Source organism: Hydractinia symbiolongicarpus, chromosome 4, assembly GCF_029227915.1.
Source record: "Hydractinia symbiolongicarpus strain clone_291-10 chromosome 4, HSymV2.1, whole genome shotgun sequence".
Classification (NCBI taxonomy): domain Eukaryota; kingdom Metazoa; phylum Cnidaria; class Hydrozoa; order Anthoathecata; family Hydractiniidae; genus Hydractinia; species Hydractinia symbiolongicarpus.
Window position 1 is genome coordinate 6,843,933 of NC_079878.1, and position 17,569 is coordinate 6,861,501.

The 17,569-nt window shown below is 50.5% G+C and overlaps 62 non-coding genes across 62 annotated transcripts; 25 read left to right on the forward strand and 37 right to left on the reverse strand.

Annotated features, from left to right (window-relative positions):
• Position 1: 1 nt before the first annotated feature.
• Positions 2–94, forward strand: Trnai-uau (transfer RNA isoleucine (anticodon UAU)). The gene is given in 2 exon segments: positions 2–39; positions 59–94. It is a non-coding gene; the product is annotated as a tRNA-Ile (tRNA).
• Positions 95–218: 124 nt separating this feature from the next.
• Trnai-aau (transfer RNA isoleucine (anticodon AAU)) lies at positions 219–292 on the reverse strand. The gene has a single exon. It is a non-coding gene; the product is annotated as a tRNA-Ile (tRNA).
• A 182-nt stretch (positions 293–474) lies between these two features.
• Trnat-ugu (transfer RNA threonine (anticodon UGU)) lies at positions 475–547 on the reverse strand. The gene has a single exon. It is a non-coding gene; the product is annotated as a tRNA-Thr (tRNA).
• Positions 548–696: 149 nt separating this feature from the next.
• Trnai-uau (transfer RNA isoleucine (anticodon UAU)) lies at positions 697–789 on the forward strand. The gene is given in 2 exon segments: positions 697–734; positions 754–789. It is a non-coding gene; the product is annotated as a tRNA-Ile (tRNA).
• Positions 790–913: 124 nt separating this feature from the next.
• Positions 914–987, reverse strand: Trnai-aau (transfer RNA isoleucine (anticodon AAU)). The gene has a single exon. It is a non-coding gene; the product is annotated as a tRNA-Ile (tRNA).
• Positions 988–1,169: 182 nt separating this feature from the next.
• Trnat-ugu (transfer RNA threonine (anticodon UGU)) lies at positions 1,170–1,242 on the reverse strand. The gene has a single exon. It is a non-coding gene; the product is annotated as a tRNA-Thr (tRNA).
• Positions 1,243–1,391: 149 nt separating this feature from the next.
• On the forward strand, positions 1,392–1,484 carry Trnai-uau (transfer RNA isoleucine (anticodon UAU)). Its single transcript is given in 2 exon segments — positions 1,392–1,429; positions 1,449–1,484. It is a non-coding gene; the product is annotated as a tRNA-Ile (tRNA).
• Positions 1,485–1,608: 124 nt separating this feature from the next.
• Trnai-aau (transfer RNA isoleucine (anticodon AAU)) lies at positions 1,609–1,682 on the reverse strand. The gene has a single exon. It is a non-coding gene; the product is annotated as a tRNA-Ile (tRNA).
• Positions 1,683–1,864: 182 nt separating this feature from the next.
• Positions 1,865–1,937, reverse strand: Trnat-ugu (transfer RNA threonine (anticodon UGU)). The gene has a single exon. It is a non-coding gene; the product is annotated as a tRNA-Thr (tRNA).
• A 149-nt stretch (positions 1,938–2,086) lies between these two features.
• Positions 2,087–2,179, forward strand: Trnai-uau (transfer RNA isoleucine (anticodon UAU)). The gene is given in 2 exon segments: positions 2,087–2,124; positions 2,144–2,179. It is a non-coding gene; the product is annotated as a tRNA-Ile (tRNA).
• Positions 2,180–2,559: 380 nt separating this feature from the next.
• On the reverse strand, positions 2,560–2,632 carry Trnat-ugu (transfer RNA threonine (anticodon UGU)). Its single transcript has one exon. It is a non-coding gene; the product is annotated as a tRNA-Thr (tRNA).
• A 149-nt stretch (positions 2,633–2,781) lies between these two features.
• Trnai-uau (transfer RNA isoleucine (anticodon UAU)) lies at positions 2,782–2,874 on the forward strand. Its single transcript is given in 2 exon segments — positions 2,782–2,819; positions 2,839–2,874. It is a non-coding gene; the product is annotated as a tRNA-Ile (tRNA).
• A 124-nt stretch (positions 2,875–2,998) lies between these two features.
• Positions 2,999–3,072, reverse strand: Trnai-aau (transfer RNA isoleucine (anticodon AAU)). Its single transcript has one exon. It is a non-coding gene; the product is annotated as a tRNA-Ile (tRNA).
• A 182-nt stretch (positions 3,073–3,254) lies between these two features.
• Positions 3,255–3,327, reverse strand: Trnat-ugu (transfer RNA threonine (anticodon UGU)). Its single transcript has one exon. It is a non-coding gene; the product is annotated as a tRNA-Thr (tRNA).
• A 149-nt stretch (positions 3,328–3,476) lies between these two features.
• Trnai-uau (transfer RNA isoleucine (anticodon UAU)) lies at positions 3,477–3,569 on the forward strand. Its single transcript is given in 2 exon segments — positions 3,477–3,514; positions 3,534–3,569. It is a non-coding gene; the product is annotated as a tRNA-Ile (tRNA).
• A 380-nt stretch (positions 3,570–3,949) lies between these two features.
• Trnat-ugu (transfer RNA threonine (anticodon UGU)) lies at positions 3,950–4,022 on the reverse strand. Its single transcript has one exon. It is a non-coding gene; the product is annotated as a tRNA-Thr (tRNA).
• A 149-nt stretch (positions 4,023–4,171) lies between these two features.
• Positions 4,172–4,264, forward strand: Trnai-uau (transfer RNA isoleucine (anticodon UAU)). Its single transcript is given in 2 exon segments — positions 4,172–4,209; positions 4,229–4,264. It is a non-coding gene; the product is annotated as a tRNA-Ile (tRNA).
• A 124-nt stretch (positions 4,265–4,388) lies between these two features.
• On the reverse strand, positions 4,389–4,462 carry Trnai-aau (transfer RNA isoleucine (anticodon AAU)). Its single transcript has one exon. It is a non-coding gene; the product is annotated as a tRNA-Ile (tRNA).
• Positions 4,463–4,866: 404 nt separating this feature from the next.
• Trnai-uau (transfer RNA isoleucine (anticodon UAU)) lies at positions 4,867–4,959 on the forward strand. Its single transcript is given in 2 exon segments — positions 4,867–4,904; positions 4,924–4,959. It is a non-coding gene; the product is annotated as a tRNA-Ile (tRNA).
• A 124-nt stretch (positions 4,960–5,083) lies between these two features.
• Positions 5,084–5,157, reverse strand: Trnai-aau (transfer RNA isoleucine (anticodon AAU)). The gene has a single exon. It is a non-coding gene; the product is annotated as a tRNA-Ile (tRNA).
• Positions 5,158–5,778: 621 nt separating this feature from the next.
• Positions 5,779–5,852, reverse strand: Trnai-aau (transfer RNA isoleucine (anticodon AAU)). Its single transcript has one exon. It is a non-coding gene; the product is annotated as a tRNA-Ile (tRNA).
• Positions 5,853–6,256: 404 nt separating this feature from the next.
• Positions 6,257–6,349, forward strand: Trnai-uau (transfer RNA isoleucine (anticodon UAU)). The gene is given in 2 exon segments: positions 6,257–6,294; positions 6,314–6,349. It is a non-coding gene; the product is annotated as a tRNA-Ile (tRNA).
• A 124-nt stretch (positions 6,350–6,473) lies between these two features.
• Positions 6,474–6,547, reverse strand: Trnai-aau (transfer RNA isoleucine (anticodon AAU)). Its single transcript has one exon. It is a non-coding gene; the product is annotated as a tRNA-Ile (tRNA).
• A 182-nt stretch (positions 6,548–6,729) lies between these two features.
• Trnat-ugu (transfer RNA threonine (anticodon UGU)) lies at positions 6,730–6,802 on the reverse strand. The gene has a single exon. It is a non-coding gene; the product is annotated as a tRNA-Thr (tRNA).
• A 149-nt stretch (positions 6,803–6,951) lies between these two features.
• Positions 6,952–7,044, forward strand: Trnai-uau (transfer RNA isoleucine (anticodon UAU)). Its single transcript is given in 2 exon segments — positions 6,952–6,989; positions 7,009–7,044. It is a non-coding gene; the product is annotated as a tRNA-Ile (tRNA).
• Positions 7,045–7,168: 124 nt separating this feature from the next.
• Trnai-aau (transfer RNA isoleucine (anticodon AAU)) lies at positions 7,169–7,242 on the reverse strand. The gene has a single exon. It is a non-coding gene; the product is annotated as a tRNA-Ile (tRNA).
• A 182-nt stretch (positions 7,243–7,424) lies between these two features.
• Trnat-ugu (transfer RNA threonine (anticodon UGU)) lies at positions 7,425–7,497 on the reverse strand. Its single transcript has one exon. It is a non-coding gene; the product is annotated as a tRNA-Thr (tRNA).
• A 149-nt stretch (positions 7,498–7,646) lies between these two features.
• Trnai-uau (transfer RNA isoleucine (anticodon UAU)) lies at positions 7,647–7,739 on the forward strand. The gene is given in 2 exon segments: positions 7,647–7,684; positions 7,704–7,739. It is a non-coding gene; the product is annotated as a tRNA-Ile (tRNA).
• A 124-nt stretch (positions 7,740–7,863) lies between these two features.
• On the reverse strand, positions 7,864–7,937 carry Trnai-aau (transfer RNA isoleucine (anticodon AAU)). Its single transcript has one exon. It is a non-coding gene; the product is annotated as a tRNA-Ile (tRNA).
• Positions 7,938–8,119: 182 nt separating this feature from the next.
• On the reverse strand, positions 8,120–8,192 carry Trnat-ugu (transfer RNA threonine (anticodon UGU)). Its single transcript has one exon. It is a non-coding gene; the product is annotated as a tRNA-Thr (tRNA).
• Positions 8,193–8,341: 149 nt separating this feature from the next.
• Positions 8,342–8,434, forward strand: Trnai-uau (transfer RNA isoleucine (anticodon UAU)). Its single transcript is given in 2 exon segments — positions 8,342–8,379; positions 8,399–8,434. It is a non-coding gene; the product is annotated as a tRNA-Ile (tRNA).
• A 124-nt stretch (positions 8,435–8,558) lies between these two features.
• Trnai-aau (transfer RNA isoleucine (anticodon AAU)) lies at positions 8,559–8,632 on the reverse strand. The gene has a single exon. It is a non-coding gene; the product is annotated as a tRNA-Ile (tRNA).
• Positions 8,633–8,814: 182 nt separating this feature from the next.
• Trnat-ugu (transfer RNA threonine (anticodon UGU)) lies at positions 8,815–8,887 on the reverse strand. The gene has a single exon. It is a non-coding gene; the product is annotated as a tRNA-Thr (tRNA).
• A 149-nt stretch (positions 8,888–9,036) lies between these two features.
• Positions 9,037–9,129, forward strand: Trnai-uau (transfer RNA isoleucine (anticodon UAU)). The gene is given in 2 exon segments: positions 9,037–9,074; positions 9,094–9,129. It is a non-coding gene; the product is annotated as a tRNA-Ile (tRNA).
• A 124-nt stretch (positions 9,130–9,253) lies between these two features.
• Positions 9,254–9,327, reverse strand: Trnai-aau (transfer RNA isoleucine (anticodon AAU)). The gene has a single exon. It is a non-coding gene; the product is annotated as a tRNA-Ile (tRNA).
• Positions 9,328–9,731: 404 nt separating this feature from the next.
• On the forward strand, positions 9,732–9,824 carry Trnai-uau (transfer RNA isoleucine (anticodon UAU)). Its single transcript is given in 2 exon segments — positions 9,732–9,769; positions 9,789–9,824. It is a non-coding gene; the product is annotated as a tRNA-Ile (tRNA).
• Positions 9,825–9,948: 124 nt separating this feature from the next.
• Trnai-aau (transfer RNA isoleucine (anticodon AAU)) lies at positions 9,949–10,022 on the reverse strand. The gene has a single exon. It is a non-coding gene; the product is annotated as a tRNA-Ile (tRNA).
• Positions 10,023–10,426: 404 nt separating this feature from the next.
• Positions 10,427–10,519, forward strand: Trnai-uau (transfer RNA isoleucine (anticodon UAU)). The gene is given in 2 exon segments: positions 10,427–10,464; positions 10,484–10,519. It is a non-coding gene; the product is annotated as a tRNA-Ile (tRNA).
• A 124-nt stretch (positions 10,520–10,643) lies between these two features.
• Trnai-aau (transfer RNA isoleucine (anticodon AAU)) lies at positions 10,644–10,717 on the reverse strand. The gene has a single exon. It is a non-coding gene; the product is annotated as a tRNA-Ile (tRNA).
• Positions 10,718–11,121: 404 nt separating this feature from the next.
• Positions 11,122–11,214, forward strand: Trnai-uau (transfer RNA isoleucine (anticodon UAU)). The gene is given in 2 exon segments: positions 11,122–11,159; positions 11,179–11,214. It is a non-coding gene; the product is annotated as a tRNA-Ile (tRNA).
• A 124-nt stretch (positions 11,215–11,338) lies between these two features.
• Positions 11,339–11,412, reverse strand: Trnai-aau (transfer RNA isoleucine (anticodon AAU)). The gene has a single exon. It is a non-coding gene; the product is annotated as a tRNA-Ile (tRNA).
• Positions 11,413–11,816: 404 nt separating this feature from the next.
• Positions 11,817–11,909, forward strand: Trnai-uau (transfer RNA isoleucine (anticodon UAU)). The gene is given in 2 exon segments: positions 11,817–11,854; positions 11,874–11,909. It is a non-coding gene; the product is annotated as a tRNA-Ile (tRNA).
• Positions 11,910–12,033: 124 nt separating this feature from the next.
• Trnai-aau (transfer RNA isoleucine (anticodon AAU)) lies at positions 12,034–12,107 on the reverse strand. The gene has a single exon. It is a non-coding gene; the product is annotated as a tRNA-Ile (tRNA).
• A 404-nt stretch (positions 12,108–12,511) lies between these two features.
• Trnai-uau (transfer RNA isoleucine (anticodon UAU)) lies at positions 12,512–12,604 on the forward strand. The gene is given in 2 exon segments: positions 12,512–12,549; positions 12,569–12,604. It is a non-coding gene; the product is annotated as a tRNA-Ile (tRNA).
• A 124-nt stretch (positions 12,605–12,728) lies between these two features.
• On the reverse strand, positions 12,729–12,802 carry Trnai-aau (transfer RNA isoleucine (anticodon AAU)). Its single transcript has one exon. It is a non-coding gene; the product is annotated as a tRNA-Ile (tRNA).
• A 404-nt stretch (positions 12,803–13,206) lies between these two features.
• On the forward strand, positions 13,207–13,299 carry Trnai-uau (transfer RNA isoleucine (anticodon UAU)). The gene is given in 2 exon segments: positions 13,207–13,244; positions 13,264–13,299. It is a non-coding gene; the product is annotated as a tRNA-Ile (tRNA).
• Positions 13,300–13,679: 380 nt separating this feature from the next.
• On the reverse strand, positions 13,680–13,752 carry Trnat-ugu (transfer RNA threonine (anticodon UGU)). Its single transcript has one exon. It is a non-coding gene; the product is annotated as a tRNA-Thr (tRNA).
• Positions 13,753–13,901: 149 nt separating this feature from the next.
• Positions 13,902–13,994, forward strand: Trnai-uau (transfer RNA isoleucine (anticodon UAU)). Its single transcript is given in 2 exon segments — positions 13,902–13,939; positions 13,959–13,994. It is a non-coding gene; the product is annotated as a tRNA-Ile (tRNA).
• A 124-nt stretch (positions 13,995–14,118) lies between these two features.
• On the reverse strand, positions 14,119–14,192 carry Trnai-aau (transfer RNA isoleucine (anticodon AAU)). The gene has a single exon. It is a non-coding gene; the product is annotated as a tRNA-Ile (tRNA).
• A 182-nt stretch (positions 14,193–14,374) lies between these two features.
• Positions 14,375–14,447, reverse strand: Trnat-ugu (transfer RNA threonine (anticodon UGU)). The gene has a single exon. It is a non-coding gene; the product is annotated as a tRNA-Thr (tRNA).
• A 149-nt stretch (positions 14,448–14,596) lies between these two features.
• Positions 14,597–14,689, forward strand: Trnai-uau (transfer RNA isoleucine (anticodon UAU)). The gene is given in 2 exon segments: positions 14,597–14,634; positions 14,654–14,689. It is a non-coding gene; the product is annotated as a tRNA-Ile (tRNA).
• A 124-nt stretch (positions 14,690–14,813) lies between these two features.
• On the reverse strand, positions 14,814–14,887 carry Trnai-aau (transfer RNA isoleucine (anticodon AAU)). Its single transcript has one exon. It is a non-coding gene; the product is annotated as a tRNA-Ile (tRNA).
• Positions 14,888–15,291: 404 nt separating this feature from the next.
• Positions 15,292–15,384, forward strand: Trnai-uau (transfer RNA isoleucine (anticodon UAU)). Its single transcript is given in 2 exon segments — positions 15,292–15,329; positions 15,349–15,384. It is a non-coding gene; the product is annotated as a tRNA-Ile (tRNA).
• A 124-nt stretch (positions 15,385–15,508) lies between these two features.
• Positions 15,509–15,582, reverse strand: Trnai-aau (transfer RNA isoleucine (anticodon AAU)). Its single transcript has one exon. It is a non-coding gene; the product is annotated as a tRNA-Ile (tRNA).
• A 182-nt stretch (positions 15,583–15,764) lies between these two features.
• Positions 15,765–15,837, reverse strand: Trnat-ugu (transfer RNA threonine (anticodon UGU)). The gene has a single exon. It is a non-coding gene; the product is annotated as a tRNA-Thr (tRNA).
• A 149-nt stretch (positions 15,838–15,986) lies between these two features.
• Positions 15,987–16,079, forward strand: Trnai-uau (transfer RNA isoleucine (anticodon UAU)). The gene is given in 2 exon segments: positions 15,987–16,024; positions 16,044–16,079. It is a non-coding gene; the product is annotated as a tRNA-Ile (tRNA).
• A 124-nt stretch (positions 16,080–16,203) lies between these two features.
• Positions 16,204–16,277, reverse strand: Trnai-aau (transfer RNA isoleucine (anticodon AAU)). The gene has a single exon. It is a non-coding gene; the product is annotated as a tRNA-Ile (tRNA).
• A 182-nt stretch (positions 16,278–16,459) lies between these two features.
• Positions 16,460–16,532, reverse strand: Trnat-ugu (transfer RNA threonine (anticodon UGU)). The gene has a single exon. It is a non-coding gene; the product is annotated as a tRNA-Thr (tRNA).
• A 149-nt stretch (positions 16,533–16,681) lies between these two features.
• Positions 16,682–16,774, forward strand: Trnai-uau (transfer RNA isoleucine (anticodon UAU)). The gene is given in 2 exon segments: positions 16,682–16,719; positions 16,739–16,774. It is a non-coding gene; the product is annotated as a tRNA-Ile (tRNA).
• Positions 16,775–16,898: 124 nt separating this feature from the next.
• On the reverse strand, positions 16,899–16,972 carry Trnai-aau (transfer RNA isoleucine (anticodon AAU)). The gene has a single exon. It is a non-coding gene; the product is annotated as a tRNA-Ile (tRNA).
• Positions 16,973–17,154: 182 nt separating this feature from the next.
• On the reverse strand, positions 17,155–17,227 carry Trnat-ugu (transfer RNA threonine (anticodon UGU)). Its single transcript has one exon. It is a non-coding gene; the product is annotated as a tRNA-Thr (tRNA).
• A 149-nt stretch (positions 17,228–17,376) lies between these two features.
• Positions 17,377–17,469, forward strand: Trnai-uau (transfer RNA isoleucine (anticodon UAU)). The gene is given in 2 exon segments: positions 17,377–17,414; positions 17,434–17,469. It is a non-coding gene; the product is annotated as a tRNA-Ile (tRNA).
• Positions 17,470–17,569: the final 100 nt, after the last annotated feature.

The window sequence follows — 17,569 nt, forward strand, 5'->3', positions numbered from 1 at the left end:
GGCTCCAGTGGCGTAGTCGGTTAGCGCGTCGTACTTATAAGTCAGTATCGACAAAGACATGCGAAGATCGGGAGTTCGAGCCTCCCCTGGAGCAAGGTTTCTTTTCATGCGCCGTCAACACACGCCACAGCACGGGCAGATCACCAGTAAAATCTAGCAACGTGGCAGTGCACCCAGGTTGTTTTGATCCCGTCAACGTGACGGCAAAGCCCGTAAAATGGCCAGTGTGGGGCTCGAACCCACGACATTCGCGTTATTAGCACGACGCTCTAGCCGACTGAGCTAACCGGCCGTGAACGCGTGAACACGGACTCACTTCCTAAGTCAACTCTAAGCAAAATACTTTTATTTTTTTACTCAAAACGTTACCGTCATATTTCTCACGCTTTGATACGAGTCCAAGCAATGCAAATAGCCGCAACCCGCTCGAAAGAGGAGTCATGTTAGGCCAACTTTAAACGGACATTCCCTGAAAGCCCTCGGAGAGATTTGAACTCTCGACCCCTGGTTTACAAGACCAGTGCTCTAACCCCTGAGCTACGAAGGCACGCGATCCTTGCCAAATACGAAAAGTCGGTGCATCAGGCAAAACAGGCCAGTTGCAACGTGTACTTGCCATAAAGTGATACCGTCAATGCCCTACTGGACCATGACTATTCTAATCACGGACCTCAGCTTTCCCGTTAACATCCACGGGCTCCAGTGGCGTAGTCGGTTAGCGCGTCGTACTTATAAGTCAGTATCGACAAAGACATGCGAAGATCGGGAGTTCGAGCCTCCCCTGGAGCAAGGTTTCTTTTCATGCGCCGTCAACACACGCCACAGCACGGGCAGATCACCAGTAAAATCTAGCAACGTGGCAGTGCACCCAGGTTGTTTTGATCCCGTCAACGTGACGGCAAAGCCCGTAAAATGGCCAGTGTGGGGCTCGAACCCACGACATTCGCGTTATTAGCACGACGCTCTAGCCGACTGAGCTAACCGGCCGTGAACGCGTGAACACGGACTCACTTCCTAAGTCAACTCTAAGCAAAATACTTTTATTTTTTTACTCAAAACGTTACCGTCATATTTCTCACGCTTTGATACGAGTCCAAGCAATGCAAATAGCCGCAACCCGCTCGAAAGAGGAGTCATGTTAGGCCAACTTTAAACGGACATTCCCTGAAAGCCCTCGGAGAGATTTGAACTCTCGACCCCTGGTTTACAAGACCAGTGCTCTAACCCCTGAGCTACGAAGGCACGCGATCCTTGCCAAATACGAAAAGTCGGTGCATCAGGCAAAACAGGCCAGTTGCAACGTGTACTTGCCATAAAGTGATACCGTCAATGCCCTACTGGACCATGACTATTCTAATCACGGACCTCAGCTTTCCCGTTAACATCCACGGGCTCCAGTGGCGTAGTCGGTTAGCGCGTCGTACTTATAAGTCAGTATCGACAAAGACATGCGAAGATCGGGAGTTCGAGCCTCCCCTGGAGCAAGGTTTCTTTTCATGCGCCGTCAACACACGCCACAGCACGGGCAGATCACCAGTAAAATCTAGCAACGTGGCAGTGCACCCAGGTTGTTTTGATCCCGTCAACGTGACGGCAAAGCCCGTAAAATGGCCAGTGTGGGGCTCGAACCCACGACATTCGCGTTATTAGCACGACGCTCTAGCCGACTGAGCTAACCGGCCGTGAACGCGTGAACACGGACTCACTTCCTAAGTCAACTCTAAGCAAAATACTTTTATTTTTTTACTCAAAACGTTACCGTCATATTTCTCACGCTTTGATACGAGTCCAAGCAATGCAAATAGCCGCAACCCGCTCGAAAGAGGAGTCATGTTAGGCCAACTTTAAACGGACATTCCCTGAAAGCCCTCGGAGAGATTTGAACTCTCGACCCCTGGTTTACAAGACCAGTGCTCTAACCCCTGAGCTACGAAGGCACGCGACCCTTGCCAAATACGAAAAGTCGGTGCATCAGGCAAAACAGGCCAGTTGCAACGTGTACTTGCCATAAAGTGATACCGTCAATGCCCTACTGGACCATGACTATTCTAATCACGGACCTCAGCTTTCCCGTTAACATCCACGGGCTCCAGTGGCGTAGTCGGTTAGCGCGTCGTACTTATAAGTCAGTATCGACAAAGACATGCGAAGATCGGGAGTTCGAGCCTCCCCTGGAGCAAGGTTTCTTTTCATGCGCCGTCAACACACGCCACAGCACGGGCAGATCACCAGTAAAATCTAGCAACGTGGCAGTGCACCCAGGTTGTTTTGATCCCGTCAACGTGACGGCAAAGCCCGTAAAATGGCCAGTGTGGGGCCCGAACCCACGACATTCGCGTTATTAGCACGACGCTCTAGCCGACTGAGCTAACCGGCCGTGAACGCGTGAACACGGACTCACTTCCTAAGTCAACTCTAAGCAAAATACTTTTATTTTTTTACTCAAAACGTTACCGTCATATTTCTCACGCTTTGATACGAGTCCAAGCAATGCAAATAGCCGCAACCCGCTCGAAAGAGGAGTCATGTTAGGCCAACTTTAAACGGACATTCCCTGAAAGCCCTCGGAGAGATTTGAACTCTCGACCCCTGGTTTACAAGACCAGTGCTCTAACCCCTGAGCTACGAAGGCACGCGATCCTTGCCAAATACGAAAAGTCGGTGCATCAGGCAAAACAGGCCAGTTGCAACGTGTACTTGCCATAAAGTGATACCGTCAATGCCCTACTGGACCATGACTATTCTAATCACGGACCTCAGCTTTCCCGTTAACATCCACGGGCTCCAGTGGCGTAGTCGGTTAGCGCGTCGTACTTATAAGTCAGTATCGACAAAGACATGCGAAGATCGGGAGTTCGAGCCTCCCCTGGAGCAAGGTTTCTTTTCATGCGCCGTCAACACACGCCACAGCACGGGCAGATCACCAGTAAAATCTAGCAACGTGGCAGTGCACCCAGGTTGTTTTGATCCCGTCAACGTGACGGCAAAGCCCGTAAAATGGCCAGTGTGGGGCTCGAACCCACGACATTCGCGTTATTAGCACGACGCTCTAGCCGACTGAGCTAACCGGCCGTGAACGCGTGAACACGGACTCACTTCCTAAGTCAACTCTAAGCAAAATACTTTTATTTTTTTACTCAAAACGTTACCGTCATATTTCTCACGCTTTGATACGAGTCCAAGCAATGCAAATAGCCGCAACCCGCTCGAAAGAGGAGTCATGTTAGGCCAACTTTAAACGGACATTCCCTGAAAGCCCTCGGAGAGATTTGAACTCTCGACCCCTGGTTTACAAGACCAGTGCTCTAACCCCTGAGCTACGAAGGCACGCGATCCTTGCCAAATACGAAAAGTCGGTGCATCAGGCAAAACAGGCCAGTTGCAACGTGTACTTGCCATAAAGTGATACCGTCAATGCCCTACTGGACCATGACTATTCTAATCACGGACCTCAGCTTTCCCGTTAACATCCACGGGCTCCAGTGGCGTAGTCGGTTAGCGCGTCGTACTTATAAGTCAGTATCGACAAAGACATGCGAAGATCGGGAGTTCGAGCCTCCCCTGGAGCAAGGTTTCTTTTCATGCGCCGTCAACACACGCCACAGCACGGGCAGATCACCAGTAAAATCTAGCAACGTGGCAGTGCACCCAGGTTGTTTTGATCCCGTCAACGTGACGGCAAAGCCCGTAAAATGGCCAGTGTGGGGCTCGAACCCACGACATTCGAGTTATTAGCACGACGCTCTAGCCGACTGAGCTAACCGGCCGTGAACGCGTGAACACGGACTCACTTCCTAAGTCAACTCTAAGCAAAATACTTTTATTTTTTTACTTAAAACGTTACCGTCATATTTCTCACGCTTTGATACGAGTCCAAGCAATGCAAATAGCCGCAACCCGCTCGAAAGAGGAGTCATGTTAGGCCAACTTTAAACGGACATTCCCTGAAAGCCCTCGGAGAGATTTGAACTCTCGACCCCTGGTTTACAAGACCAGTGCTCTAACCCCTGAGCTACGAAGGCACGCGATCCTTGCCAAATACGAAAAGTCGGTGCATCAGGCAAAACAGGCCAGTTGCAACGTGTACTTGCCATAAAGTGATACCGTCAATGCCCTACTGGACCATGACTATTCTAATCACGGACCTCAGCTTTCCCGTTAACATCCACGGGCTCCAGTGGCGTAGTCGGTTAGCGCGTCGTACTTATAAGTCAGTATCGACAAAGACATGCGAAGATCGGGAGTTCGAGCCTCCCCTGGAGCAAGTTTTCTTTTCATGCGCCGTCAACACACGCCACAGCACGGGCAGATCACCAGTAAAATCTAGCAACGTGGCAGTGCACCCAGGTTGTTTTGATCCCGTCAACGTGACGGCAAAGCCCGTAAAATGGCCAGTGTGGGGCTCGAACCCACGACATTCGCGTTATTAGCACGACGCTCTAGCCGACTGAGCTAACCGGCCGTGAACGCGTGAACACGGACTCACTTCCTAAGTCAACTCTAAGCAAAATACTTTTATTTTTTTACTCAAAACGGTACCGTCATATTTCTCACGCTTTGATACGAGTCCAAGCAATGCAAATAGCCGCAACCCGCTCGAAAGAGGAGTCATGTTAGGCCAACTTTAAACGGACATTCCCTGAAAGGCCTCGGAGAGATTTGAACTCTCGACCCCTGGTTTACAAGACCAGTGCTCTAACCCCTGAGCTACGAAGGCACGCGATCCTTGCCAAATACGAAAAGTCGGTGCATCAGGCAAAACAGGCCAGTTGCAACGTGTACTTGCCATAAAGTGATACCGTCAATGCCCTACTGGACCATGACTATTCTAATCACGGACCTCAGCTTTCCCGTTAACATCCACGGGCTCCAGTGGCGTAGTCGGTTAGCGCGTCGTACTTATAAGTCAGTATCGACAAAGACATGCGAAGAGCGGGAGTTCGAGCCTCCCCTGGAGCAAGGTTTCTTTTCATGCGCCGTCAACACACGCCACAGCACGGGCAGATCACCAGTAAAATCTAGCAACGTGGCAGTGCACCCAGGTTGTTTTGATCCCGTCAACGTGACGGCAAAGCCCGTAAAATGGCCAGTGTGGGGCTCGAACCCACGACATTCGCGTTATTAGCACGACGCTCTAGCCGACTGAGCTAACCGGCCGTGAACGCGTGAACACGGACTCACTTCCTAAGTCAACTCTAAGCAAAATACTTTTATTTTTTTACTCAAAACGTTACCGTCATATTTCTCACGCTTTGATACGAGTCCAAGCAATGCAAATAGCCGCAACCTGCTCGAAAGAGGAGTCATGTTAGGCCAACTTTAAACGGACATTCCCTGAAAGGCCTCGGAGAGATTTGAACTCTCGACCCCTGGTTTACAAGACCAGTGCTCTAACCCCTGAGCTACGAAGGCACGCGATCCTTGCCAAATACGAAAAGTCGGTGCATCAGGCAAAACAGGCCAGTTGCAACGTGTACTTGCCATAAAGTGATACCGTCAATGCCCTACTGGACCATGACTATTCTAATCACGGACCTCAGCTTTCCCGTTAACATCCACGGGCTCCAGTGTCGTAGTCGGTTAGCGCGTCGTACTTATAAGTCAGTATCGACAAAGACATGCGAAGATCGGGAGTTCGAGCCTCCCCTGGAGCAAGGTTTCTTTTCATGCGCCGTCAACACACGCCACAGCACGGGCAGATCACCAGTAAAATCTAGCAACGTGGCAGTGCACCCAGGTTGTTTTGATCCCGTCACCGTGACGGCAAAGCCCGTAAAATGGCCAGTGTGGGGCTCGAACCCACGACATTCGCGTTATTAGCACGACGCTCTAGCCGACTGAGCTAACCGGCCGTGAACGCGTGAACACGGACTCACTTCCTAAGTCAACTCTAAGCAAAATACTTTTATTTTTTTACTCAAAACGTTACCGTCATATTTCTCACGCTTTGATACGAGTCCAAGCAATGCAAATAGCCGCAACCCGCTCGAAAGAGGAGTCATGTTAGGCCAACTTTAAACGGACATTCCCTGAAAGGCCTCGGAGAGATTTGAACTCTCGACCCCTGGTTTACAAGACCAGTGCTCTAACCCCTGAGCTACGAAGGCACGCGATCCTTGCCAAATACGAAAAGTCGGTGCATCAGGCAAAACAGGCCAGTTGCAACGTGTACTTGCCATAAAGTGATACCGTCAATGCCCTACTGGACCATGACTATTCTAATCACGGACCTCAGCTTTCCCGTTAACATCCACGGGCTCCAGTGGCGTAGTCGGTTAGCGCGTCGTACTTATAAGTCAGTATCGACAAAGACATGCGAAGATCGGGAGTTCGAGCCTCCCCTGGAGCAAGGTTTCTTTTCATGCGCCGTCAACACACGCCACAGCACGGGCAGATCACCAGTAAAATCTAGCAACGTGGCAGTGCACCCAGGTTGTTTTGATCCCGTCAACGTGACGGCAAAGCCCGTAAAATGGCCAGTGTGGGGCTCGAACCCACGACATTCGCGTTATTAGCACGACGCTCTAGCCGACTGAGCTAACCGGCCGTGAACGCGTGAACACGGACTCACTTCCTAAGTCAACTCTAAGCAAAATACTTTTATTTTTTTACTCAAAACGTTACCGTCATATTTCTCACGCTTTGATACGAGTCCAAGCAATGCAAATAGCCGCAACCCGCTCGAAAGAGGAGTCATGTTAGGCCAACTTTAAACGGACATTCCCTGAAAGCCCTCGGAGAGATTTGAACTCTCGACCCCTGGTTTACAAGACCAGTGCTCTAACCCCTGAGCTACGAAGGCACGCGATCCTTGCCAAATACGAAAAGTCGGTGCATCAGGCAAAACAGGCCAGTTGCAACGTGTACTTGCCATAAAGTGATACCGTCAATGCCCTACTGGAGCATGACTATTCTAATCACGGACCTCAGCTTTCCCGTTAACATCCACGGGCTCCAGTGGCGTAGTCGGTTAGCGCGTCGTACTTATAAGTCAGTATCGACAAAGACATGCGAAGATCGGGAGTTCGAGCCTCCCCTGGAGCAAGGTTTCTTTTCATGCGCCGTCAACACACGCCACAGCACGGGCAGATCACCAGTAAAATCTAGCAACGTGGCAGTGCACCCAGGTTGTTTTGATCCCGTCAACGTGACGGCAAAGCCCGTAAAATGGCCAGTGTGGGGCTCGAACCCACGACATTCGCGTTATTAGCACGACGCTCTAGCCGACTGAGCTAACCGGCCGTGAACGCGCGAACACGGACTCACTTCCTAAGTCAACTCTAAGCAAAATACTTTTATTTTTTTACTCAAAACGTTACCGTCATATTTCTTACGCTTTGATACGAGTCCAAGCAATGCAAATAGCCGCAACCCGCTCGAAAGAGGAGTCATGTTAGGCCAACTTTAAACGGACATTCCCTGAAAGCCCTCGGAGAGATTTGAACTCTCGACCCCTGGTTTACAAGACCAGTGCTCTAACCCCTGAGCTACGAAGGCACGCGATCCTTGCCAAATACGAAAAGTCGGTGCCTCAGGCAAAACAGGCCAGTTGCAACGTGTACTTGCCATAAAGTGATACCGTCAATGCCCTACTGGAGCATGACTATTCTAATCACGGACCTCAGCTTTCCCGTTAACATCCACGGGCTCCAGTGGCGTAGTCGGTTAGCGCGTCGTACTTATAAGTCAGTATCGACAAAGACATGCGAAGATCGGGAGTTCGAGCCTCCCCTGGAGCAAGGTTTCTTTTCATGCGCCGTCAACACACGCCACAGCACGGGCAGATCACCAGTAAAATCTAGCAACGTGGCAGTGCACCCAGGTTGTTTTGATCCCGTCAACGTGACGGCAAAGCCCGTAAAATGGCCAGTGTGGGGCTCGAACCCACGACATTCGCGTTATTAGCACGACGCTCTAGCCGACTGAGCTAACCGGCCGTGAACGCGCGAACACGGACTCACTTCCTAAGTCAACTCTAAGCAAAATACTTTTATTTTTTTACTCAAAACGTTACCGTCATATTTCTTACGCTTTGATACGAGTCCAAGCAATGCAAATAGCCGCAACCCGCTCGAAAGAGGAGTCATGTTAGGCCAACTTTAAACGGACATTCCCTGAAAGCCCTCGGAGAGATTTGAACTCTCGACCCCTGGTTTACAAGACCAGTGCTCTAACCCCTGAGCTACGAAGGCACGCGATCCTTGCCAAATACGAAAAGTCGGTGCATCAGGCAAAACAGGCCAGTTGCAACGTGTGCTTGCCATAAAGTGATACCGCCAATGCCCTACTGGACCATGACTATTCTAATCACGGACCTCAGCTTTCCCGTTAACATCCACGGGCTCCAGTGGCGTAGTCGGTTAGCGCGTCGTACTTATAAGTCAGTATCGACAAAGACATGCGAAGATCGGGAGTTCGAGCCTCCCCTGGAGCAAGGTTTCTTTTCATGCGCCGTCAACACACGCCACAGCACGGGCAGATCACCAGTAAAATCTAGCAACGTGGCAGTGCACCCAGGTTGTTTTGATCCCGTCAACGTGACGGCAAAGCCCGTAAAATGGCCAGTGTGGGGCTCGAACCCACGACATTCGCGTTATTAGCACGACGCTCTAGCCGACTGAGCTAACCGGCCGTGAACGCGTGAACACGGACTCACTTCCTAAGTCAACTCTAAGCAAAATACTTTTATTTTTTTACTCAAAACGTTACCGTCATATTTCTCACGCTTTGATACGAGTCCAAGCAATGCAAATAGCCGCAACCCGCTCGAAAGAGGAGTCATGTTAGGCCAACTTTAAACGGACATTCCCTGAAAGCCCTCGGAGAGATTTGAACTCTCGACCCCTGGTTTACAAGACCAGTGCTCTAACCCCTGAGCTACGAAGGCACGCGATCCTTGCCAAATACGAAAAGTCGGTGCATCAGGCAAAACAGGCCAGTTGCAACGTGTACTTGCCATAAAGTGATACCGTCAATGCCCTACTGGACCATGACTATTCTAATCACGGACCTCAGCTTTCCCGTTAACATCCACGGGCTCCAGTGGCGTAGTCGGTTAGCGCGTCGTACTTATAAGTCAGTATCGACAAAGACATGCGAAGATCGGGAGTTCGAGCCTCCCCTGGAGCAAGGTTTCTTTTCATGCGCCGTCAACACACGCCACAGCACGGGCAGATCACCAGTAAAATCTAGCAACGTGGCAGTGCACCCAGGTTGTTTTGATCCCGTCAACGTGACGGCAAAGCCCGTAAAATGGCCAGTGTGGGGCTCGAACCCACGACATTCGCGTTATTAGCACGACGCTCTAGCCGACTGAGCTAACCGGCCGTGAACGCGTGAACACGGACTCACTTCCTAAGTCAACTCTAAGCAAAATACTTTTATTTTTTTACTCAAAACGTTACCGTCATATTTCTCACGCTTTGATACGAGTCCAAGCAATGCAAATAGCCGCAACCCGCTCGAAAGAGGAGTCATGTTAGGCCAACTTTAAACGGACATTCCCTGAAAGGCCTCGGAGAGATTTGAACTCTCGACCCCTGGTTTACAAGACCAGTGCTCTAACCCCTGAGCTACGAAGGCACGCGATCCTTGCCAAATGCGAAAAGTCGGTGCATCAGGCAAAACAGGCCAGTTGCAACGTGTACTTGCCATAAAGTGATACCGTCAATGCCCTACTGGACCATGACTATTCTAATCACGGACCTCAGCTTTCCCGTTAACATCCACGGGCTCCAGTGGCGTAGTCGGTTAGCGCGTCGTACTTATAAGTCAGTATCGACAAAGACATGCGAAGATCGGGAGTTCGAGCCTCCCCTGGAGCAAGGTTTCTTTTCATGCGCCGTCAACACACGCCACAGCACGGGCAGATCACCAGTAAAATCTAGCAACGTGGCAGTGCACCCAGGTTGTTTTGATCCCGTCAACGTGACGGCAAAGCCCGTAAAATGGCCAGTGTGGGGCTCGAACCCACGACATTCGCGTTATTAGCACGACGCTCTAGCCGACTGAGCTAACCGGCCGTGAACGCGTGAACACGGACTCACTTCCTAAGTCAACTCTAAGCAAAATACTTTTATTTTTTTACTCAAAACGTTACCGTCATATTTCTCACGCTTTGATACGAGCCCAAGCAATGCAAATAGCCGCAACCCGCTCGAAAGAGGAGTCATGTTAGGCCAACTTTAAACGGACATTCCCTGAAAGGCCTCGGAGAGATTTGAACTCTCGACCCCTGGTTTACAAGACCAGTGCTCTAACCCCTGAGCTACGAAGGCACGCGATCCTTGCCAAATACGAAAAGTCGGTGCATCAGGCAAAACAGGCCAGTTGCAACGTGTACTTGCCATAAAGTGATACCGTCAATGCCCTACTGGACCATGACTATTCTAATCACGGACCTCAGCTTTCCCGTTAACATCCACGGGCTCCAGTGGCGTAGTCGGTTAGCGCGTCGTACTTATAAGTCAGTATCGACAAAGACATGCGAAGATCGGGAGTTCGAGCCTCCCCTGGAGCAAGGTTTCTTTTCATGCGCCGTCAACACACGCCACAGCACGGGCAGATCACCAGTAAAATCTAGCAACGTGGCAGTGCACCCAGGTTGTTTTGATCCCGTCAACGTGACGGCAAAGCCCGTAAAATGGCCAGTGTGGGGCTCGAACCCACGACATTCGCGTTATTAGCACGACGCTCTAGCCGACTGAGCTAACCGGCCGTGAACGCGTGAACACGGACTCACTTCCTAAGTCAACTCTAAGCAAAATACTTTTATTTTTTTACTCAAAACGTTACCGTCATATTTCTCACGCTTTGATACGAGTCCAAGCAATGCAAATAGCCGCAACCCGCTCGAAAGAGGAGTCATGTTAGGCCAACTTTAAACGGACATTCCCTGAAAGGCCTCGGAGAGATTTGAACTCTCGACCCCTGGTTTACAAGACCAGTGCTCTAACCCCTGAGCTACGAAGGCACGCGATCCTTGCCAAATACGAAAAGTCGGTGCATCAGGCAAAACAGGCCAGTTGCAACGTGTACTTGCCATAAAGTGATACCGTCAATGCCCTACTGGACCATGACTATTCTAATCACGGACCTCAGCTTTCCCGTTAACATCCACGGGCTCCAGTGGCGTAGTCGGTTAGCGCGTCGTACTTATAAGTCAGTATCGACAAAGACATGCGAAGATCGGGAGTTCGAGCCTCCCCTGGAGCAAGGTTTCTTTTCATGCGCCGTCAACACACGCCACAGCACGGGCAGATCACCAGTAAAATCTAGCAACGTGGCAGTGCACCCAGGTTGTTTTGATCCCGTCAACGTGACGGCAAAGCCCGTAAAATGGCCAGTGTGGGGCTCGAACCCACGACATTCGCGTTATTAGCACGACGCTCTAGCCGACTGAGCTAACCGGCCGTGAACGCGTGAACACGGACTTACTTCCTAAGTCAACTCTAAGCAAAATACTTTTATTTTTTTACTCAAAACGTTACCGTCATATTTCTCACGCTTTGATACGAGTCCAAGCAATGCAAATAGCCGCAACCCGCTCGAAAGAGGAGTCATGTTAGGCCAACTTTAAACGGACATTCCCTGAAAGGCCTCGGAGAGATTTGAACTCTCGACCCCTGGTTTACAAGACCAGTGCTCTAACCCCTGAGCTACGAAGGCACGCGATCCTTGCCAAATACGAAAAGTCGGTGCATCATGCAAAACAGGCCAGTTGCAACGTGTACTTGCCATAAAGTGATACCGTCAATGCCCTACTGGACCATGACTATTCTAATCACGGACCTCAGCTTTCCCGTTAACATCCACGGGCTCCAGTGGCGTAGTCGGTTAGCGCGTCGTACTTATAAGTCAGTATCGACAAAGACATGCGAAGATCGGGAGTTCGAGCCTCCCCTGGAGCAAGGTTTCTTTTCATGCGCCGTCAACACACGCCACAGCACGGGCAGATCACCAGTAAAATCTAGCAACGTGGCAGTGCACCCAGGTTGTTTTGATCCCGTCAACGTGACGGCAAAGCCCGTAAAATGGCCAGTGTGGGGCTCGAACCCACGACATTCGCGTTATTAGCACGACGCTCTAGCCGACTGAGCTAACCGGCCGTGAACGCGTGAACACGGACTCACTTCCTAAGTCAACTCTAAGCAAAATACTTTTATTTTTTTACTCAAAACGTTACCGTCATATTTCTCACGCTTTGATACGAGTCCAAGCAATGCAAATAGCCGCAACCCGCTCGAAAGAGGAGTCATGTTAGGCCAACTTTAAACGGACATTCCCTGAAAGGCCTCGGAGAGATTTGAACTCTCGACCCCTGGTTTACAAGACCAGTGCTCTAACCCCTGAGCTACGAAGGCACGCGATCCTTGCCAAATACGAAAAGTCGGTGCATCAGGCAAAACAGGCCAGTTGCAACGTGTACTTGCCATAAAGTGATACCGTCAATGCCCTACTGGACCATGACTATTCTAATCACGGACCTCAGCTTTCCCGTTAACATCCACGGGCTCCAGTGGCGTAGTCGGTTAGCGCGTCGTACTTATAAGTCAGTATCGACAAAGACATGCGAAGATCGGGAGTTCGAGCCTCCCCTGGAGCAAGGTTTCTTTTCATGCGCCGTCAACACACGCCACAGCACGGGCAGATCACCAGTAAAATCTAGCAACGTGGCAGTGCACCCAGGTTGTTTTGATCCCGTCAACGTGACGGCAAAGCCCGTAAAATGGCCAGTGTGGGGCTCGAACCCACGACATTCGCGTTATTAGCACGACGCTCTAGCCGACTGAGCTAACCGGCCGTGAACGCGTGAACACGGACTCACTTCCTAAGTCAACTCTAAGCAAAATACTTTTATTTTTTTACTCAAAACGTTACCGTCATATTTCTCACGCTTTGATACGAGTCCAAGCAATGCAAATAGCCGCAACCCGCTCGAAAGAGGAGTCATGTTAGGCCAACTTTAAACGGACATTCCCTGAAAGGCCTCGGAGAGATTTGAACTCTCGACCCCTGGTTTACAAGACCAGTGCTCTAACCCCTGAGCTACGAAGGCACGCGATCCTTGCCAAATACGAAAAGTCGGTGCATCAGGCAAAACAGGCCAGTTGCAACGTGTACTTGCCATAAAGTGATACCGTCAATGCCCTACTGGACCATGACTATTCTAATCACGGACCTCAGCTTTCCCGTTAACATCCACGGGCTCCAGTGGCGTAGTCGGTTAGCGCGTCGTACTTATAAGTCAGTATCGACAAAGACATGCGAAGATCGGGAGTTCGAGCCTCCCCTGGAGCAAGGTTTCTTTTCATGCGCCGTCAACACACGCCACAGCACGGGCAGATCACCAGTAAAATCTAGCAACGTGGCAGTGCACCCAGGTTGTTTTGATCCCGTCAACGTGACGGCAAAGCCCGTAAAATGGCCAGTGTGGGGCTCGAACCCACGACATTCGCGTTATTAGCACGACGCTCTAGCCGACTGAGCTAACCAGCCGTGAACGCGTGAACACGGACTCACTTCCTAAGTCAACTCTAAGCAAAATACTTTTATTTTTTGACTCAAAACGTTACCGTCATATTTCTCACGCTTTGATACGAGTCCAAGCAATGCAAATAGCCGCAACCCGCTCGAAAGAGGAGTCATGTTAGGCCAACTTTAAACGGACATTCCCTGAAAGCCCTCGGAGAGATTTGAACTCTCGACCCCTGGATTACAAGACCAGTGCTCTAACCCCTGAGCTACGAAGGCACGCGATCCTTGCCAAATACGAAAAGTCGGTGCATCAGGCAAAACAGGCCAGTTGCAACGTGTACTTGCCATAAAGTGATACCGTCAATGCCCTACTGGACCATGACTATTCTAATCACGGACCTCAGCTTTCCCGTTAACATCCACGGGCTCCAGTGGCGTAGTCGGTTAGCGCGTCGTACTTATAAGTCAGTATCGACAAAGACATGCGAAGATCGGGAGTTCGAGCCTCCCCTGGAGCAAGGTTTCTTTTCATGCGCCGTCAACACACGCCACAGCACGGGCAGATTACCAGTAAAATCTAGCAACGTGGCAGCGCACCCAGGTTGTTTTGATCCCGTCAACGTGACGGCAAAGCCCGTAAAATGGCCAGTGTGGGGCTCGAACCCACGACATTCGCGTTATTAGCACGACGCTCTAGCCGACTGAGCTAACCGGCCGTGAACGCGTGAACACGGACTCACTTCCTAAGTCAACTCTAAGCAAAATACTTTTATTTTTTGACTCAAAACGTTACCGTCATATTTCTCACGCTTTGATACGAGTCCAAGCAATGCAAATAGCCGCAACCCGCTCGAAAGAGGAGTCATGTTAGGCCAACTTTAAACGGACATTCCCTGAAAGCCCTCGGAGAGATTTGAACTCTCGACCCCTGGTTTACAAGACCAGTGCTCTAACCCCTGAGCTACGAAGGCACGCGATCCTTGCCAAATACGAAAAGTCGGTGCATCAGGCAAAACAGGCCAGTTGCAACGTGTACTTGCCATAAAGTGATACCGTCAATGCCCTACTGGACCATGACTATTCTAATCACGGACCTCAGCTTTCCCGTTAACATCCACAGGCTCCAGTGGCGTAGTCGGTTAGCGCGTCGTACTTATAAGTCAGTATCGACAAAGACATGCGAAGATCGGGAGTTCGAGCCTCCCCTGGAGCAAGGTTTCTTTTCATGCGCCGTCAACACACGCCACAGCACGGGCAGATCACCAGTAAAATCTAGCAACGTGGCAGTGCACCCAGGTTGTTTTGATCCCGTCAACGTGACGGCAAAGCCCGTAAAATGGCCAGTGTGGGGCTCGAACCCACGACATTCGCGTTATTAGCACGACGCTCTAGCCGACTGAGCTAACCGGCCGTGAACGCGTGAACACGGACTCACTTCCTAAGTCAACTCTAAGCAAAATACTTTTCTTTTTTTACTCAAAACGTTACCGTCATATTTCTCACGCTTTGATACGAGTCCAAGCAATGCAAATAGCCGCAACCCGCTCGAAAGAGGAGTCATGTTAGGCCAACTTTAAACGGACATTCCCTGAAAGCCCACGGAGAGATTTGAACTCTCGATCCCTGGTTTACAAGACCAGTGCTCTAACCCCTGAGCTACGAAGGCACGCGATCCTTGCCAAATACGAAAAGTCGGTGCATCAGGCAAAACAGGCCAGTTGCAACGTGTACTTGCCATAAAGTGATACCGTCAATGCCCTACTGGACCATGACTATTCTAATCACGGACCTCAGCTTTCCCGTTAACATCCACGGGCTCCAGTGGCGTAGTCGGTTATCGCGTCGTACTTATAAGTCAGTATCGACAAAGACATGCGAAGATCGGGAGTTCGAGCCTCCCCTGGAGCAAGGTTTCTTTTCATGCGCCGTCAACACACGCCACAGCACGGGCAGATCACCAGTAAAATCTAGCAACGTGGCAGTGCACCCAGGTTGTTTTGATCCCGTCAACGTGACGGCAAAGCCCGTAAAATGGCCAGTGTGGGGCTCGAACCCACGACATTCGCGTTATTAGCACGACGCTCTAGCCGACTGAGCTAACCGGCCGTGAACGCGTGAACACGGACTCACTTCCTATGTCAACTCTAAGCAAAATACTTTTATTTTTTTACTCAAAACGTTACCGTCATATTTCTCACGCTTTGATACGAGTCCAAGCAATGCAAATAGCCGCAACCCGCTCGAAAGAGGAGTCATGTTAGGCCAACTTTAAACGGACATTCCCTGAAAGCCCTCGGAGAGATTTGAACTCTCGACCCCTGGTTTACAAGACCAGTGCTCTAACCCCTGAGCTACGAAGGCACGCGATCCTTGCCAAATACGAAAAGTCGGTGCATCAGGCAAAACAGGCCAGTTGCAACGTGTACTTGCCATAAAGTGATACCGTCAATGCCCTACTGGACCATGACTATTCTAATCACGGACCTCAGCTTTCCCGTTAACATCCACGGGCTCCAGTGGCGTAGTCGGTTATCGCGTCGTACTTATAAGTCAGTATCGACAAAGACATGCGAAGATCGGGAGTTCGAGCCTCCCCTGGAGCAAGGTTTCTTTTCATGCGCCGTCAACACACGCCACAGCACGGGCAGATCACCAGTAAAATCTAGCAACGTGGCAGTGCACCCAGGTTGTTTTGATCCCGTCAACGTGACGGCAAAGCCCGTAAAATGGCCAGTGTGGGGCTCGAACCCACGACATTCGCGTTATTAGCACGACGCTCTAGCCGACTGAGCTAACCGGCCGTGAACGCGTGAACACGGACTCACTTCCTATGTCAACTCTAAGCAAAATACTTTTATTTTTTTACTTAAAACGTTACCGTCATATTTCTCACGCTTTGATACGAGTCCAAGCAATGCAAATAGCCGCAACCCGCTCGAAAGAGGAGTCATGTTAGGCCAACTTTAAACGGACATTCCCTGAAAGCCCTCGGAGAGATTTGAACTCTCGACCCCTGGTTTACAAGACCAGTGCTCTAACCCCTGAGCTACGAAGGCACGCGATCCTTGCCAAATACGAAAAGTCGGTGCATCAGGCAAAACAGGCCAGTTGCAACGTGTACTTGCCATAAAGTGATACCGTCAATGCCCTACTGGACCATGACTATTCTAATCACGGACCTCAGCTTTCCCGTTAACATCCACGGGCTCCAGTGGCGTAGTCGGTTAGCGCGTCGTACTTATAAGTCAGTATCGACAAAGACATGCGAAGATCGGGAGTTCGAGCCTCCCCTGGAGCAAGGTTTCTTTTCATGCGCCGTCAACACACGCCACAGCACGGGCAGATCACCAGTAAAATCTAGCAACGTGGCAGTGCACCCAGGTTGTTTTGATCCCGTCAACGTGACGGCAAAGCCCGTAAAATGGCCAGTGTGGGGCTCGAACCCACGACATTCGCGTTATTAGCACGACGCTCTAGCCGACTGAGCTAACCGGCCGTGAACGCGTGAACACGGACTCACTTCCTAAGTCAACTCTAAGCAAAATACTTTTATTTTTTTACTCAAAACGTTACCGTCATATTTCTCACGCTTTGATACGAGTCCAAGCAATGCAAATAGCCGCAACCCGCTCGAAAGAGGAGTCATGTTAGGCCAACTTTAAACGGACATTCCCTGAAAGCCCACGGAGAGATTTGAACTCTCGACCCCTGGTTTACAAGACCAGTGCTCTAACCCCTGAGCTACGAAGGCACGCGATCCTTGCCAAATACGAAAAGTCGGTGCATCAGGCAAAACAGGCCAGTTGCAACGTGTACTTGCCATAAAGTGATACCGTCAATGCCCTACTGGACCATGACTATTCTAATCACGGACCTCAGCTTTCCCGTTAACATCCACGGGCTCCAGTGGCGTAGTCGGTTAGCGCGTCGTACTTATAAGTCAGTATCGACAAAGACATGCGAAGATCGGGAGTTCGAGCCTCCCCTGGAGCAAGGTTTCTTTTCATGCGCCGTCAACACACGCCACAGCACGGGCAGATCACCAGTAAAATCTAGCAACGTGGCAGTGCACCCAGGTTGTTTTGATCCCGTC